This window comes from Balaenoptera physalus (genome assembly GCF_965194825.1).
Source record: "Balaenoptera physalus genome assembly, chromosome: 9".
Taxonomy (NCBI): Eukaryota; Metazoa; Chordata; class Mammalia; order Artiodactyla; family Balaenopteridae; genus Balaenoptera; species Balaenoptera physalus.
Genome location: NC_138888.1, coordinates 78577850 through 78596683, shown reverse-complemented (window position 1 = coordinate 78596683; position 18834 = coordinate 78577850).

Below are 18834 nucleotides of genomic sequence, written 5' to 3'. Positions count from 1 at the left end.
GAATTACAAAACAGAACAGAGTCCCACGTTTAGAAAACACACTATGGCTGCTTAACGGGAAAGGTGAGGTGGGGTGATGCATAAAACAAGGGTTTCAAATTAGCTCAGATACCGTTCCATAAACCCAATATGTAATAGCCAAGACCTACTCCTTGATCAGTGAATTGGACTCAACACCCCCTATTCACCGCCCAAAAATATATCTGACTAGTAAGAAGCTTAAAACCTATGTTTTGATATCTCTCTGTAAGTGAGTCAAGTGGGTGTAAAGCGGCAGAAACACAGCAGTGAAAAGCAGCTAAACCCCATTATAAAAATCAATTACTTTTAAAAACCCGTGAAACAAAGACAGTGAAAGAGAGAGAAATTCTTACAAAATTCGTTCAGGGGCTGTGATGCCACCTGGATTGACCATATCTAGCCCCACAGCTGATGGAGACATAGGGGTGGACACTCTTGGGGCTGAGAGGTTTGGTGAGGTTGGGTGAGGAAACGCAGACCCTTTAAAGTAATACTGCGTGGTTCCCATCCCATGGGTCCCAAATCTCCAGGTTCAAGGGCATCTTCCTACATCGAAAACATGCATGAGAAACCCAGAAGATGGTACACCGTGTGATCGGGAAAGGTTTCCAAAACGCACCTCATTTCTCATCTCCTTATGCTCGGGTTCGCCATTCCAGCCGCTTTAGTAGCAATCTCCCTCCTTGGAGAATCAGCACCTTTAACCTCCTGTTCCATACAGGTTGCAATTTGTCCTGAGGATGAACGGGAAGAGTGGGAACCAATGAGAGACTAGCTCTAGGTGTTGGGACAGGCACAGGTCACTCTACTTCCCCATCAGGAAGAAGAATTAACCACAGGCTCAGCCTGCCGCCCGGGACCAGAATAGGGCCTGAAGCAATCCTGCGCTTTTGCGGCCAGCTCCCAAGAAAGCGAGTTGAAAAATGGAGCTCAGGGGCACTGCAATTCACAAACCTGCAGACTTATAAATGATAACTCTCGTCCACAAATATATTGAGGGAAGGCAACGAAGAGGATTGGAAAGCAAGGCAGAATTGCAGGAAACAGATTTCAGGAGGCAGATTCGAATCGCCTTTAAAGCACAGGAAAAGCGGCAAAACCTCGACAATGATGCCCTTGGCCAAAAAGGGCGTATGCGTTTTTTCCTGAATATATTCAGGAAAAAATGCATACGCCCTTTTTGGCCAACCAAGCAACCTGGAAAGGCAAATCAGCGCTACAAAGAAGTCTCGCTTCCCATCGGTCAAAAGGGCCATGCTGAATAAAGTGTCAAAACCAGAAATGCAGGACAGGCCATGGAGAAACGGGAGCCTGGCTACGCTGATGGGAGGGATGTAAATTGCCAACAGCCACTCTGGAGAAGTGTACGGTGTGTCCTGAAACATCTAAAAAACTCAGCTTAGAGAGCACAGGGCACTTCCACTCATGGGCGTATAAATTGGGAAAACTAAACATCAGCAAGACACAGGCACCCCAAAGTTTAGGGCTGCTCTGTTGACAAGAACCTCCACTTCGTTACACCTTAAATATCCCAGGAAAGAGAAAAATGGATAAAGAAGTAGTGGTCCTTATGTACAATGGAATATCACTCAGCTATGAAATCAACGTCATAAGGCTAGTAGCAGCATGATGAGTGGATTTAGGTACGACGATTCTAAGTGAAATAAGTCACACAGAAAAAGACACTTATCATAAGATATCACTTATAGAGGGAATGTAAAAACCGCTACCCTTGAACTGAATTACAAAACAGAACAGAGTCCCACGTTTAGAAAACACACTATGGCTGCTTAACGGGAAAGGTGAGGTGGGGTGATGCATAAAACAAGGGTTTCAAATTAGCTCAGATACCGTTCCATAAACCCAATATGTAATAGCCAAGACCTACTCCTTGATCAGTGAATTGGACTCAACACCCCCTATTCACCGCCCAAGAATATATCTGACTAGTAAGAAGCTTAAATCCTATGTTTTGATATCTCTCTGTAAGTGAGTCAAGTGGGTGTAAAGCGGCAGAAACACAGCAGTGAAAAGCAGCTAAACCCCATTATAAAAATCAATTACTTTTAAAAACCCGTGAAACAAAGACAGTGAAAGAGAGAGAAATTCTTACAAAATTCGTTCAGGGGCTGTGATGCCACCTGGATTGACCATATCTAGACCCACAGCTGATGGAGACATAGGGGTGGACACTCTTGGGGCTGAGAGGTTTGGTGAGGTTGGGTGAGGAAACGCAGACCCTTTAAAGTAATACTGCGTGGTTCCCATCCCATGGGTCCCAAATCTTCAGGTTCAAGGGCATCTTCCTACATCGAAAACATGCATGAGAAACCCAGAAGATGGTACACCGTGTGATCGGGAAAGGTTTCCAAAACGCACCTCATTTCTCATCTCCTTATGCTCGGGTTCGCCATTCCAGCCGCTTTAGTAGCAATCTCCCTCCTTGGAGAATCAGCACCTTTAACCTCCTGTTCCGTACAGGTTGCAATTTGTCCTGAGGATGAACGGGAAGAGTGGGAACCGATGAGAGACTAGCTCTAGGTGTTGGGACAGGCACAGGTCACTCTACTTCCCCATCAGGAAGAAGAATTAACCACAGGCTCAGCCTGCCGCCCGGGACCAGAATAGGGCCTGAAGCAATAGTGCGCTTTTGCGGCCAGCTCCCAAGAAAGCGAGTTGAAAAATGGAGCTCAGGGGCACTGCAATTCACAAACCTGCAGACTTATAAATGATAACTCTCGTCCACAAATATATTGAGGGAAGGCAACGAAGAGGATTGGAAAGCAAGGCAGAATTGCAGGAAACAGATTTCAGGAGGGAGATTCGAATCGCCTTTAAAGCACAGGAAAAGCGGCAAAACCTCGACAATGATGCCCTTGGCCAAAAAGGGCGTATGCGTTTTTTCCTGAATATATTCAGGAAAAAACGCATACGCCCTTTTTGGCCAACCAAGCAACCTGGAAAGGCAAATCAGCGCTACAAAGAAGTCTCGCTTCCCATCGGTCAAAAGGGCCATGCTGAATAAAGTGTCAAAACCAGAAATGCAGGACAGGCCATGGAGAAATGGGAGCCTGGCTACGCTGATGGGAGGGATGTAAATTGCCAACAGCCACTCTGGAGAAGTGTACGGTGTGTCCTGAAACATCTAAAAAACTCAGCTTAGAGAGCACAGGGCACTTCCACTCATGGGCGTATAAATTGGGAAAACTAAAAATCAGAAGACACAGGCACCCCAAAGTTTAGGGCTGCTCTGTTGACAAGAACCTCCACTTCATTACACCTTAAATATCCCAGGAAAGAGAAAAATGGATAAAGAAGTTGTGGTCCTTATGTACAATGGAATATCACTCAGCCATGAAATCAACGTCATAAGGCTAGTAGCAGCATGATGAGTGGATTTAGGTACGACGATTCTAAGTGAAATAAGTCACACAGAAAAAGACACTTATCATAAGATATCACTTATAGAGGGAATGTATAAACCGCTACCCTTGAACTGAATTACAAAACAGAATAGAGTCCCACGTTTAGAAAACACACTATGGCTGCTTAACGGGAAAGGTGAGGTGGGGTGATGCATAAAACAAGGGTTTCAAATTAGGTCAGATACCGTTCCATAAACCCAATATGTAATAGACAAGACCTACTCCTTGATCAGTGAATTGGACTCAACACCCCCTATTCACCGCCCAAGAATATATCTGACTAGTAAGAATCTTAAAACCTATGTTTTGATATCTCTCTGTAAGTGAGTCAAGTGGGTGTAAAGCGGCAGAAACACAGCAGTGAAAAGCAGCTAAACCCCATTATAAAAATCAATTACTTTTAAAAACCCGTGAAACAAAGACAGTGAAAGAGAGAGAAATTCTTACAAAATTCGTTCAGGGGCTGTGATGCCGCCTGGATTGACCATATCTAGACCCACAGCTGATGGAGACATAAGGGTGGACACTCTTGGGGCTGAGAGGTTTGGTGAGGTTGGGTGAGGAAACGCAGACCCTTTAAAGTAATACTGCGTGATATCCATCCCATGGGTCCCAAATCTCCAGGTTCAAGGGCATCTTCCTACATCGAAAACATGCATGAGAAACCCAGAAGATTGTACACCGTGTGATCGGGAAAGGTTTCCAAAACGCACCTCATTTCTCATCTCCTTATGCTCGGGTTCGCCATTCCAGCCGCTTTAGTAGCAATCTCCCTCCTTGGAGAATCAGCACCTTTAACCTCCTGTTCCGTACAGGTTGCAATTTGTCCTGAGGATGAACGGGAAGAGTGGGAACCAATGAGAGACTAGCTCTAGGTGTTGGGACAGGCACAGGTCACTCTACTTCCCCATCAGGAAGAAGAATTAACCACAGGCTCAGCCTGCCGCCCGGGACCAGAATAGGGCCTGAAGCAATCCTGCGCTTTTGCGGCCAGCTCCCAAGAAAGCGAGTTGAAAAATGGAGCTCAGGGGCACTGCAATTCACAAACCTGCAGACTTATAAATGATAACTCTCGTCCACAAATATATTGAGGGAAGGCAACGAAGAGGATTGGAAAGCAAGGCAGAATTGCAGGAAACAGATTTCAGGAGGGAGATTCGAATCGCCTTTAAAGCACAGGAAAAGCGGCAAAACCTCGACAATGATGCCCTTGGCCAAAAAGGGCGTATGCGTTTTTTCCTGAATATATTCAGGAAAAAACGCATACGCCCTTTTTGGCCAACCAAGCAACCTGGAAAGGCAAATCAGCGCTACAAAGAAGTCTCGCTTCCCATCGGTCAAAAGGGCCATGCTGAATAAAGTGTCAAACCAGAAATGCAGGACAGGCCATGGAGAAACGGGAGCCTGGCTACGCTGATGGGAGGGATGTAAATTGCCAACAGCCACTCTGGAGAAGTGTACGGTGTGTCCTGAAACATCTAAAAAACTCAGCTTAGAGAGCACAGGGCACTTCCACTCATGGGCGTATAAATTGGGAAAACTAAAAATCAGCAAGACACAGGCACCCCAAAGTTTAGGGCTGCTCTGTTGACAAGAACCTCCACTTCGTTACACCTTAAATATCCCAGGAAAGAGAAAAATGGATAAAGAAGTAGTGGTCCTTATGTACAATGGAATATCACTCAGCCATGAAATCAACGTCATAAGGCTAGTAGCAGCATGATGAGTGGATTTAGGTACGACGATTCTAAGTGAAATAAGTCACACAGAAAAAGACACTTATCATAAGATATCACTTATAGAGGGAATGTATAAACCGCTACCCTTGAACTGAATTACAAAACAGAACAGAGTCCCACGTTTAGAAAACACATTATGGCTGCTTAACGGGAAAAGTGAGGTGGGGTGATGCATAAAACAAGGGTTTCAAATTAGCTCAGATACCGTTCCATAAACCCAATATGTAATAGCCAAGACCTACTCCTTGATCAGTGAATTGGACTCAACACCCCCTATTCACCGCCCAAGAATATATCTGACTAGTAAGAAGCTTAAAACCTATGTTTTGATATCTCTCTGTAAGTGAGTCAAGTGGGTGTAAAGCGGCAGAAACACAGCAGTGAAAAGCAGCTAAACCCCATTATAAAAATCAATTACTTTTAAAAACCCGTGAAACAAAGACAGTGAAAGAGAGAGAAATTCTTACAAAATTCGTTCAGGGGCTGTGATGCCACCTGGATTGACCATATCTAGACCCACAGCTGATGGAGACATAGGGGTGGACACTCTTGGGGCTGAGAGGTTTGGTGAGGTTGGGTGAGGAAACGCAGACCCTTTAAAGTAATACTGCGTGGTTCCCATCCCATGGGTCCCAAATCTTCAGGTTCAAGGGCATCTTCCTACATCGAAAACATGCATGAGAAACCCAGAAGATGGTACACCGTGTGATCGGGAAAGGTTTCCAAAACGCACCTCATTTCTCATCTCCTTATGCTCGGGTTCGCCATTCCAGCCGCTTTAGTAGCAATCTCCCTCCTTGGAGAATCAGCACCTTTAACCTCCTGTTCCGTACAGGTTGCAATTTGTCCTGAGGATGAACGGGAAGAGTGGGAACCAATGAGAGACTAGCTCTAGGTGTTGGGACAGGCACAGGTCACTCTACTTCCCCATCAGGAAGAAGAATTAACCACAGGCTCAGCCTGCCGCCCGGGACCAGAATAGGGCCTGAAGCAATCCTGCGCTTTTGCGGCCAGCTCCCAAGAAAGCGAGTTGAAAAATGGAGCTCAGGGGCACTGCAATTCACAAACCTGCAGACTTATAAATGATAACTCTCGTCCACAAATATATTGAGGGAAGGCAACGAAGAGGATTGGAAAGCAAGGCAGAATTGCAGGAAACAGATTTCAGGAGGGAGATTCGAATCGCCGTTAAAGCACAGGAAAAGCGGCAAAACCTCGACAATGATGCCCTTGGCCAAAAAGGGCGTATGCGTTTTTTCCTGAATATATTCAGGAAAAAACGCATACGCCCTTTTTGGCCAACCAAGCAACCTGGAAAGGCAAATCAGCGCTACAAAGAAGTCTCGCTTCCCATCGGTCAAAAGGGCCATGCTGAATAAAGTGTCAAAACCAGAAATGCAGGACAGGCCATGGAGAAACGGGAGCCTGGCTACGCTGATGGGAGGGATGTAAATTGCCAACAGCCACTCTGGAGAAGTGTACGGTGTGTCCTGAAACATCTAAAAAACTCAGCTTAGAGAGCACAGGGCACTTCCACTCATGGGCGTATAAATTGGGAAAACTAAAAATCAGCAAGACACAGGCACCCCAAAGTTTAGGGCTGCTCTGTTGACAAGAACCTCCACTTCGTTACACCTTAAATATCCCAGGAAAGAGAAAAATGGATAAAGAAGTTGTGGTCCTTATGTACAGTGCAATATCACTCAGCCATGAAATCAACGTCATAAGGCTAGTAGCAGCATGATGAGTGGATTTAGGTACGACGATTCTAAGTGAAATAAGTCACACAGAAAAAGACACTCATCATAAGATATCACTTATAGAGGGAATGTAAAAACCGCTACCCTTGAACTGAATTACAAAACAGAACAGAGTCCCACGTTTAGAAAACACACTATGGCTGCTTAACGGGAAAGGTGAGGTGGGGTGATGCATAAAACAAGGGTTTCAAATTAGGTCAGATACCGTTCCATAAACCCAATATGTAATAGACAAGACCTACTCCTTGATCAGTGAATTGGACTCAACACCCCCTATTCACCGCCCAAGAATATATCTGACTAGTAAAAATCTTAAAACCTATGTTTTGATATCTCTCTGTAAGTGAGTCAAGTGGGTGTAAAGCGGCAGAAACACAGCAGTGAAAAGCAGCTAAACCCCATTATAAAAATCAATTAACTTTAAAAACCCGTGAAACAAAGACAGTGAAAGAGAGAGAAATTCTTACAAAATTCGTTCAGGGGCTGTGATGCCACCTGGATTGACCATATCTAGACCCACAGCTGATGGAGACATAAGGGTGGACACTCTTGGGGCTGAGAGATGTGGTGCGGTTGGGTGAGGAAACGCAGACCCTTTAAAGTAATACTGCGTGGTTCCCATCCCATGGGTCCCAAATCTCCAGGTTCAAGGGCATCTTCCTACATCGAAAACATGCATGAGAAACCCAGAAGATGGTACACCGTGTGATCGGGAAAGGTTTCCAAAACGCACCTCATTTCTCATCTCCTTATGCTCGGGTTCGCCATTCCAGCCGCTTTAGTAGCAATCTCCCTCCTTGGAGAATCAGCACCTTTAACCTCCTGTTCCGTACAGGTTGCAATTTGTCCTGAGGATGAACGGGAAGAGTGGGAACCAATGAGAGACTAGCTCTAGGTGTTGGGACAGGCACAGGTCACTCTACTTCCCCATCAGGAAGAAGAATTAACCACAGGCTCAGCCTGCCGCCCGGGACCAGAATAGGGCCTGAAGCAATCCTGCGCTTTTGCGGCCAGCTCCCAAGAAAGCGAGTTGAAAAATGGAGCTCAGGGGCACTGCAATTCACAAACCTGCAGACTTATAAATGATAACTCTCGTCCACAAATATATTGAGGGAAGGCAACGAAGAGGATTGGAAAGCAAGGCAGAATTGCAGGAAACAGATTTCAGGAGGGAGATTCGAATCGCCTTTAAAGCACAGGAAAAGCGGTAAAACCTCGACAATGATGCCCTTGGCCAAAAAGGGCGTATGCGTTTTTTCCTGAATATATTCAGGAAAAAACGCATACGCCCTTTTTGGCCAACCAAGCAACCTGGAAAAGCAAATCAGCCCTACAAAGAAGTCTCGCTTCCCATCGGTCAAAAGGGCCATGCTGAATAAAGTGTCAAAACCAGAAATGCAGGACAGGCCATGGAGAAACGGGAGCCTGGCTACGCTGATGGGAGGGATGTAAATTGCCAACAGCCACTCTGGAGAAGTGTACGGTGTGTCCTGAAACATCTAAAAAACTCAGCTTAGAGAGCACAGGGCACTTCCACTCATGGGCGTATAAATTGGGAAAACTAAAAATCAGCAAGACAAAGGCACCCCAAAGTTTAGGGCTGCTCTGTTGACAAGAACCTCCACTTCGTTACACCTTAAATATCCCAGGAAAGAGAAAAATGGATAAAGAAGTTGTGGTTCTTATGTACAATGGAATATCACTCAGCCATGAAATCAACGTCATAAGGCTAGTAGCAGCATGATGAGTGGATTTAGGTACGACGATTCTAAGTGAAATAAGTCACACAGAAAAAGACACTCATCATAAGATATCACTTATAGAGGGAATGTAAAAACCGCTACCCTTGAACTGAATTACAAAACAGAACAGAGTCCCACGTTTAGAAAACACACTATGGCTGCTTAACGGGAAAGGTGAGGTGGGGTGATGCATAAAACAAGGGTTTCAAATTAGGTCAGATACCGTTCCATAAACCCAATATGTAATAGACAAGACCTACTCCTTGATCAGTGAATTGGACTCAACACTCCCTATTCACCGCCCAAGAATATATCTGACTAGTAAAAATCTTAAAACCTATGTTTTGATATCTCTCTGTAAGTGAGTCAAGTGGGTGTAATGCGGCAGAAACACAGCAGTGAAAAGCAGTTAAACCCCATTATAAAAACCAATTACTTTTAAAAACCCGTGAAACAAAGACAGTGAAAGAGAGGGAAATTCTTAAAAAATTCGTTCAGGGGCTGTGATGCCACCTGGATTGACCATATCTAGACCCACAGCTGATGGAGACATAAGGTTGGACACTCTTGGGGCTGAGAGGTGTGGTGCGGTTGGGTGAGGAAACGCAGACCCTTTAAAGTAATACTGCGTGGTTCCCATCCCATGGGTCCCAAATCTCCAGGTTCAAGGGCATCTTCCTACATCGAAAACATGCATGAGAAACCCAGAAGATGGTACACCGTGTGATCGGGAAAGGTTTCCAAAACGCACCTCATTTCTCATTTCCTTATGCTCGGGTTCTCCATTCCAGCCCCTTTAGTAGCAATCTCCCTCCTTGGAGAATCAGCACCTTTAACCTCCTGTTCCGTACAGGTTGCAATTTGTCCTGAGGATGAACGGGAAGAGTGGGAACCAATGAGAGACTAGCTCTAGGTGTTGGGACAGGCACAGGTCACTCTACTTCCCAATCAGGAAGAAGAATTAACCACAGGCTCAGCCTGCCGCCCGGGACCAGAATAGGGCCTGAAGCAATCCTGCGCTTTTGCGGCCAGCTCCCAAGAAAGCGAGTTGAAAAATGGAGCTCAGGGGCACTGTAATTCACAAACCTGCAGACTTATAAATGATAACTCTCGTCCACAAATATATTGAGGGAAGGCAACGAAGAGGATTAGAAAGCAAGGCAGAATTGCAGGTAACAGATTTCAGGAGGGAGATTCGAATCGCCTTTAAAGCACAGGAAAAGCGGCAAAACCTCGACAATGATGCCCTTGGCCAAAAAGGGCGTATGCGTTTTTTCCTGAATATATTCAGGAAAAAACGCATACGCCCTTTTTGGCCAACCAAGCAACCTGGAAAGGCAAATCAGCGCTACAAAGAAGTCTCGCTTCCCATCGGTCAAAAGGGCCATGCTGAATAAAGTGTCAAAACCAGAAATTCAGGACAGGCCATGGAGAAACGGGAGCCTGGCTACGCTGATGGGAGGGATGTAAATTGCCAACAGCCACTCTGGAGAAGTGTACGGCGTGTCCTGAAACATCTAAAAAACTCAGCTTAGAGAGCACAGGGCACGTCCACTCATGGGCGTATAAATTGGGAAAACTAAAAATCAGCAAGACACAGGCACCCCAAAGTTTAGGGCTGCTCTGTTGACAAGAACCTCCACTTCGTTACACCTTAAATATCCCAGGAAAGAGAAAAATGGATAAAGAAGTTGTGGTCCTTATGTACAATGGAATATCACTCAGCCATGAAATCAACGTCATAAGGCTAGTAGCAGCATGATGAGTGGATTTAGGTACGACGATTCTAAGTGAAATAAGTCACACAGAAAAAGACACTTATCATAAGATATCACTTATAGAGGGAATGTAAAAACCGCTACCCTTGAACTGAATTACAAAACAGAACAGAGTCCCAGGTTTAGAAAACACACTATGGCTGCTTAACGGGAAAGGTGAGGTGGGGTCATGCATAAAACAAGGGTTTCAAATTAGGTCAGATACCGTTCCATAAACCCAATATGTAATAGACAAGACCTACTCCTTGATCAGTGAATTGGACTCAACACCCCCTATTCACCGCCCAAGAATATATCTGACTAGTAAGAATCTTAAAACCTATGTTTTGATATCTCTCTGTAAGTGAGTCAAGTGTGTGTAAAGCGGCAGAAACACAGCAGTGAAAAGCAGCTAAACCCCATTATAAAAATCAATTATTTTAAAAACCCGTGAAACAAAGACAGTGAAAGAGAGAGAAATTCTTACAAAATTCGTTCAGGGGCTGTGATGCCACCTGGATTGACCATATCTAGACCCACAGCTGATGGAGACCTAAGGGTGGACACTCTTGGGGCTGAGAGGTTTGGTGAAGTTGGTTGAGGAAACGCAGACCCTTTAAAGTAATACTGCGTGATATCCATCCCATGGGTCCCAAATCTCCAGGTTCAAGGGCATCTTCCTACATCGAAAACATGCATGAGAAACCCAGAAGATGGTACACCGTGTGATCGGGAAAGGTTTCCAAAACGCACCTCATTTCTCATCTCCTTGTGCTCGGCTTCGCCATTCCAGCCGCTTTACTAGCAATCTCCCTCCTTGGAGAATCAGCACCTTTAACCTCCTGTTCCGTACAGGTTGCAATTTGTCCTGAGGATGAACGGGAAGAGTGGGAACCAATGAGAGACTAGCTCTAGGTGTTGGGACAGGCACAGGTCACTCTACTTTCCCATCAGGAAGAAGAATTAACCACAGGCTCAGCCTGCGGCCCGGGACCAGAATAGGGCCTGAAGCAATCCTGCGCTTTTGCGGCCAGCTCCCAAGAAAGCGAGTTGAAAAATGGAGCTCAGGGGCACTGCAATTCACAAACCTGCAGACTTATAAATGATAACTCTCGTCCACAAATATATTGAGGGAAGGCAACGAAGAGGATTGGAAAGAAAGGCAGAATTGAAGGAAACAGATTTCAGGAGGGAGATTCGAATCGCCTTTAAAGCACAGGAAAAGCGGCAAAACCTCGACAATGATGCCCTTGGCCAAAAAGGGCGTATGCGTTTTTTCCTGAATATATTCAGGAAAAAACGCATACGCCCTTTTTGGCCAACCAAGCAACCTGGAAAGGCAAATCAGCGCTACAAAGAAGTCTCGCTTCCCATCGGTCAAAAGGGCCATGCTGAATAAAGTGTCAAACCCAGAAATGCAGGACAGGCCATGGAGAAACGCGAGCCTGGCTACGCTGATGGGAGGGATGTAAATTGCCATCAGCCACTCTGGAGAAGTGTACGGTGTGTCCTGAAACATCTAAAAAACTCAGCTTAGAGAGCACAGGGCACTTCCACTCATGGGCGTATAAATTGGGAAAACTAAAAATCAGCAAGACACAGGCACCCCAAAGTTTAGGGCTGCTCTGTTGACAAGAACCTCCACTTCGTTACACCTTAAATATCCCAGGAAAGAGAAAAATGGATAAAGAAGTTGTGGTCCTTATGTACAATGGAATATCACTCAGCCATGAAATCAACGTCATAAGCCTAGTAGCAGCATGATGAGTGGATTTAGGTACGACGATTCTAAGTGAAATAAGTCACACAGAAAAAGACACTTATCATAAGATATCACTTATAGAGGGAATGTATAAACCGCTACCCTTGAACTGAATTACAAAACAGAACAGAGTCCCATGTTTAGAAAACACACTATGGCTGCTTAACGGGAAAGGTGAGGTGGGGTGATGCATAAAACAAGGGTTTCAAATTAGGTCAGATACCGTTCCATAAACCCAATATGTAATAGACAAGACCTACTCCTTGATCAGTGAATTGGACTCAACACCCCCTATTCACCGCCCAAGAATATATCTGACTAGTAAGAAGCTTAAAACCTATGTTTTGATATCTCTCTGTAAGTGAGTCAAGTGGGTGTAAAGCGGCAGAAACACAGCAGTGAAAAGCAGCTAAACCCCATTATAAAAATCAATTACGTTTAAAAACCCGTGAAACAAAGACAGTGAAAGAGAGAGAAATTCTTACAAAATTCGTTCAGGGGCTGTGATGCCACCTGGATTGACCATATCTAGACCCACAGCTGATGGAGACATAAGGTTGGACACTCTTGGGGCTGAGAGATGTGGTGCGGTTGGGTTAGGAAACGCAGACCCTTTAAAGTAATACTGCGTGGTTCCCATCCCATGGGTCCCAAATCTCCAGGTTCAAGGGCATCTTCCTACATCGAAAACATGCATGAGAAACCCAGAAGATGGTACACCGTGTGATCGGGAAAAGTTTCCAAAACGCACCTCATTTCTCATCTCCTTATGCTCGGGTTCGCCATTCCAGCCCCTTTAGTAGCAATCTCCCTCCTTGGAGAATCAGCACCTTTAACCTCCTGTTCCGTACAGGTTGCAATTTGTCCTGAGGATGAACGGGAAGAGTGGGAACCAATGAGAGACTAGCTCTAGGTGTTGGGACAGGCACAGGTCACTCTACTTCCCCATCAGGAAGAAGAATTAACCACAGGCTCAGCCTGCGGCCCGGGACCAGAATAGGGCCTGAAGCAATCCTGCGCTTTTGCGGCCAGCTCCCAAGAAAGCGAGTTGAAAAATGGAGCTCAGGGGCACTGCAATTCACAAACCTGCAGACTTATAAATGATAACTCTCGTCCACAAATATATTGAGGGAAGGCAACGAAGAGGATTGGAAAGCAAGGCAGAATTGCAGGAAACAGATTTCAGGAGGGAGATTCGAATCGCCGTTAAAGCACAGGAAAAGCGGCAAAACCTCGACAATGATGCCCTTGGCCAAAAAGGGCGTATGCGTTTTTTCCTGAATATATTCAGGAAAAAACGCATACGCCCTTTTTGGTCAACCAAGCAACCTGGAAAGGCAAATCAGCGCTACAAAGAAGTCTCGCTTCCCATCGGTCAAAAGGGCCATGCTGAATAAAGTGTCAAAACCAGAAATGCAGGACAGGTCATGGAGAAACGGGAGCCTGGCTACGCTGATGGGAGGGATGTAAATTGCCAACAGCCACTCTGGAGAAGTGTACGGTGTGTCCTGAAACATCTAAAAAACTCAGCTTAGAGAGCACAGGGCACTTCCTCTCATGGGCGTATAAATTGGGAAAACTAAAAATCAGCAAGACACAGGCACCCCAAAGTTTAGGGCTGCTCTGTTGACAAGAACCTCCACTTCGTTACACCTTAAATATCCCAGGAAAGAGAAAAATGGATAAAGTAGTAGTGGTCCTTATGTACAATGGAATATCACTCAGCCATGAAATCAACGTCATAAGGCTAGTAGCAGCATGATGAGTGGATTTAGGTACGACGATTCTAAGTGAAATAAGTCACACAGAAAAAGACACTTATCATAAGATATCACTTATAGAGGGAATGTATAAACCGCTACCCTTGAACTGAATTACAAAACAGAACAGAGTCCCACGTTTAGAAAACACACTATGGCTGCTTAACGGGAAAGGTGAGGTGGGGTGATGCATAAAACAAGGGTTTCAAATTAGGTCAGATACCGTTCCATAAACCCAATATGTAATAGACAAGACCTACTCCTTGATCAGTGAATTGGACTCAACACCCCCTATTCACCGCCCAAGAATATATCTGACTAGTAAGAAGCTTAAAACCTATGTTTTGATATCTCTCTGTAAGTGAGTCAAGTGGGTGTAAAGCGGCAGAAACACAGCAGTGAAAAGCAGCTAAACCCCATTATAAAAATCAATTACTTTTAAAAACCCGTGAAACAAAGACAGTGAAAGAGAGAGAAATTCTTACAAAATTCGTTCAGGGGCTGTGATGCCACCTGGATTGACCATATCTAGACCCACAGCTGATGGAGACATAAGGTTGGACACTCTTGGGGCTGAGAGGTGTGGTGCGGTTGGGTGAGGAAACGCAGACCCTTTAAAGTAATACTGCGTGGTTCCCATCCCATGGGTCCCAAATCTCCAGGTTCAAGGGCATCTTCCTACATCGAAAACATGCATGAGAAACCCAGAAGATGGTACACCGTGTGATCGGGAAAGGTTTCCTAAACGCACCTCATTTCTCATTTCCTTATGCTCGGGTTCTCCATTCCAGCCCCTTTAGTAGCAATCTCCCTCCTTGGAGAATCAGCACCTTTAACCTCCTGTTCCGTACAGGTTGCAATTTGTCCTGAGGATGAACGGGAAGAGTGGGAACCAATGAGAGACTAGCTCTAGGTGTTGGGACAGGCACAGGTCACTCTACTTCCCAATCAGGAAGAAGAATTAACCACAGGCTCAGCCTGCCGCCCGGGACCAGAATAGGGCCTGAAGCAATCCTGCGCTTTTGCGGCCAGCTCCCAAGAAAGCGAGTTGAAAAATGGAGCTCAGGGGCACTGTAATTCACAAACCTGCAGACTTATAAATGATAACTCTCGTCCACAAATATATTGAGGGAAGGCAACGAAGAGGATTAGAAAGCAAGGCAGAATTGCAGGTAACAGATTTCAGGAGGGAGATTCGAATCGCCTTTAAAGCTCAGGAAAAGCGGCAAAACCTCGACAATGATGCCCTTGGCCAAAAAGGGCGTATGCGTTTTTTCCTGAATATATTCAGGAAAAAACGCATACGCCCTTTTTGGCCAACCAAGCAACCTGGAAAGGCAAATCAGCGCTACAAAGAAGTCTCGCTTCCCATCGGTCAAAAGGGCCATGCTGAATAAAATGTCAAAACCAGAAATTCAGGACAGGCCATGGAGAAACGGGAGCCTGGCTACGCTGATGGGAGGGATGTAAATTGCCAACAGCCACTCTGGAGAAGTGTACGGCGTGTCCTGAAACATCTAAAAAACTCAGCTTAGAGAGCACAGGGCACGTCCACTCATGGGCGTATAAATTGGGAAAACTAAAAATCAGCAAGACACAGGCACCCCAAAGTTTAGGGCTGCTCTGTTGACAAGAACCTCCACTTCGTTACACCTTAAATATCCCAGGAAAGAGAAAAATGGATAAAGAAGTTGTGGTCCTTATGTACAATGGAATATCACTCAGCCATGAAATCAACGTCATAAGGCTAGTAGCAGCATGATGAGTGGATTTAGGTATGACGATTCTAAGTGAAATAAGTCACACAGAAAAAGACACTTATCATAAGATATCACTTATAGAGGGAATGTATAAACCGCTACCCTTGAACTGAATTACAAAACAGAACAGAGTCCCAGGTTTAGAAAACACACTATGGCTGCTTAACGGGAAAGGTGAGGTGGGGTCATGCATAAAACAAGGGTTTCAAATTAGGTCAGATACCGTTCCATAAACCCAATATGTAATAGACAAGACCTACTCCTTGATCAGTGAATTGGACTCAACACCCCCTATTCACCGCCCAAGAATATATCTGACTAGTAAGAATCTTAAAACCTATGTTTTGATATCTCTCTGTAAGTGAGTCAAGTGTGTGTAAAGCGGCAGAAACACAGCAGTGAAAAGCAGCTAAACCCCATTATAAAAATCAATTATTTTAAAAACCCGTGAAACAAAGACAGTGAAAGAGAGAGAAATTCTTACAAAATTCGTTCAGGGGCTGTGATGCCACCTGGATTGACCATATCTAGACCCACAGCTGATGGAGACCTAAGGGTGGACACTCTTGGGGCTGAGAGGTTTGGTGAGGTTGGTTGAGGAAACGCAGACCCTTTAAAGTAATACTGCGTGATATCCATCCCATGGGTCCCAAATCTCCAGGTTCAAGGGCATCTTCCTACATCGAAAACATGCATGAGAAACCCAGAAGATGGTACACCGTGTGATCGGGAAAGGTTTCCAAAACGCACCTCATTTCTCATCTCCTTGTCCTCGGCTTCGCCATTCCAGCCGCTTTACTAGCAATCTCCCTCCTTGGAGAATCAGCACCTTTAACCTCCTGTTCCGTACAGGTTGCAATTTGTCCTGAGGATGAACGGGAAGAGTGGGAACCAATGAGAGACTAGCTCTAGGTGTTGGGACAGGCACAGGTCACTCTACTTTCCCATCAGGAAGAAGAATTAACCACAGGCTCAGCCTGCGGCCCGGGACCAGAATAGGGCCTGAAGCAATCCTGCGCTTTTGCGGCCAGCTCCCAAGAAAGCGAGTTGAAAAATGGAGCTCAGGGGCACTGCAATTCACAAACCTGCAGACTTATAAATGATAACTCTCGTCCACAAATATATTGAGGGAAGGCAACGAAGAGGATTGGAAAGCAAGGCAGAATTGCAGGAAACAGATTTCAGGAAGGAGATTCGAATCGCCTTTAAAGCACAGGAAAAGCGGCAAAACCTCGACAATGATGCCCTTGGCCAAAAAGGGCGTATGCGTTTTTTCCTGAATATATTCAGGAAAAAACGCATACGCCCTTTTTGGCCAACCAAGCAACCTGGAAATACAAATCAGCGCTACAAAGAAATCTCGCTTCCCATCGGTCAAAAGGGCCATGCTGAATAAAGTGTCAAAACCAGAAATGCAGGACAGGCCATGGAGAAACGGGAGCCTGGCTACGCTGATGGGAGGGATGTAAATTGCCAACAGCCACTCTGGAGAAGTGTACGGTGTGTCCTGAAACATCTAAAAAACTCAGCTTAGAGAGCACAGGGCACTTCCACTCATGGGAGTATAAATTGGGAAAACTAAAAATCAGCAAGACACAGGCACCCCAAAGTTTAGGGCTGCTCTGTTGACAAGAACCTCCACTTCGTTACACCTTAAATATCCCAGGAAAGAGAAAAATGGATAAAGAAGTTGTGGTCCTTATGTACAATGGAATATCACTCAGCCATGAAATCAACGTCATAAGGCTAGTAGCAGCATGATGAGTGGATTTAGGTACGACGATTCTAAGTGAAATAAGTCACACAGAAAAAGACACTTATCATAAGATATCACTTATAGAGGGAATGTATAAACCGCTACCCTTGAACTGAATTACAAAACAGAACAGAGTCCCAGGTTTAGAAAACACACTATGGCTGCTTAACGGGAAAGGTGAGGTGGGGTCATGCATAAAACAAGGGTTTCAAATTAGGTCAGATACCGTTCCATAAACCCAATATGTAATAGACAAGACCTACTCCTTGATCAGTGAATTGGACTCAACACCCCCTATTCACCGCCCAAGAATATATCTGACTAGTAAGAATCTTAAAACCTATGTTTTGATATCTCTCTGTAAGTGAGTCAAGTGTGTGTAAAGCGGCAGAAACACAGCAGTGAAAAGCAGCTAAACCCCATTATAAAAATCAATTATTTTAAAAACCCGTGAAACAAAGACAGTGAAAGAGAGAGAAATTCTTACAAAATTCGTTCAGGGGCTGTGATGCCACCTGGATTGACCATATCTAGACCCACAGCTGATGGAGACCTAAGGGTGGACACTCTTGGGGCTGAGAGGTTTGGTGAGGTTGGTTGAGGAAACGCAGACCCTTTAAAGTAATACTGCGTGATATCCATCCCATGGGTCCCAAATCTCCAGGTTCAAGGGCATCTTCCTACATCGAAAACATGCATGAGAAACCCAGAAGATGGTACACCGTGTGATCGGGAAAGGTTTCCAAAACGCACCTCATTTCTCATCTCCTTGTGCTCGGCTTCGCCATTCCAGCCGCTTTACTAGCAATCTCCCTCCTTGGAGAATCAGCACCTTTAACCTCCTGTTCCGTACAGGTTGCAATTTGTCCTGAGGATGAACGGGAAGAGTGGGAACCAATGAGAGACTAGCTCTAGGTGTTGGGACAGGCACAGGTCACTCTACTTTCCCATCAGGAAGAAGAATTAACCACAGGCTCAGCCTGCGGCCCGGGACCAGAATAGGGCCTGAAGCAATCCTGCGCTTTTGCGGCCAGCTCCCAAGAAAGCGAGTTGAAAAATGGAGCTCAGGGGCACTGCAATTCACAAACCTGCAGACTTATAAATGATAACTCTCGTCCACAAATATATTGAGGGAAGGCAACGAAGAGGATTGGAAAGAAAGGCAGAATTGAAGGAAACAGATTTCAGGAGGGAGATTCGAATCGCCTTTAAAGCACAGGAAAAGCGGCAAAACCTCGACAATGATGCCCTTGGCCAAAAAGGGCGTATGCGTTTTTTCCTGAATATATTCAGGAAAAAACGCATACGCCCTTTTTGGCCAACCAAGCAACCTGGAAAGGCAAATCAGCGCT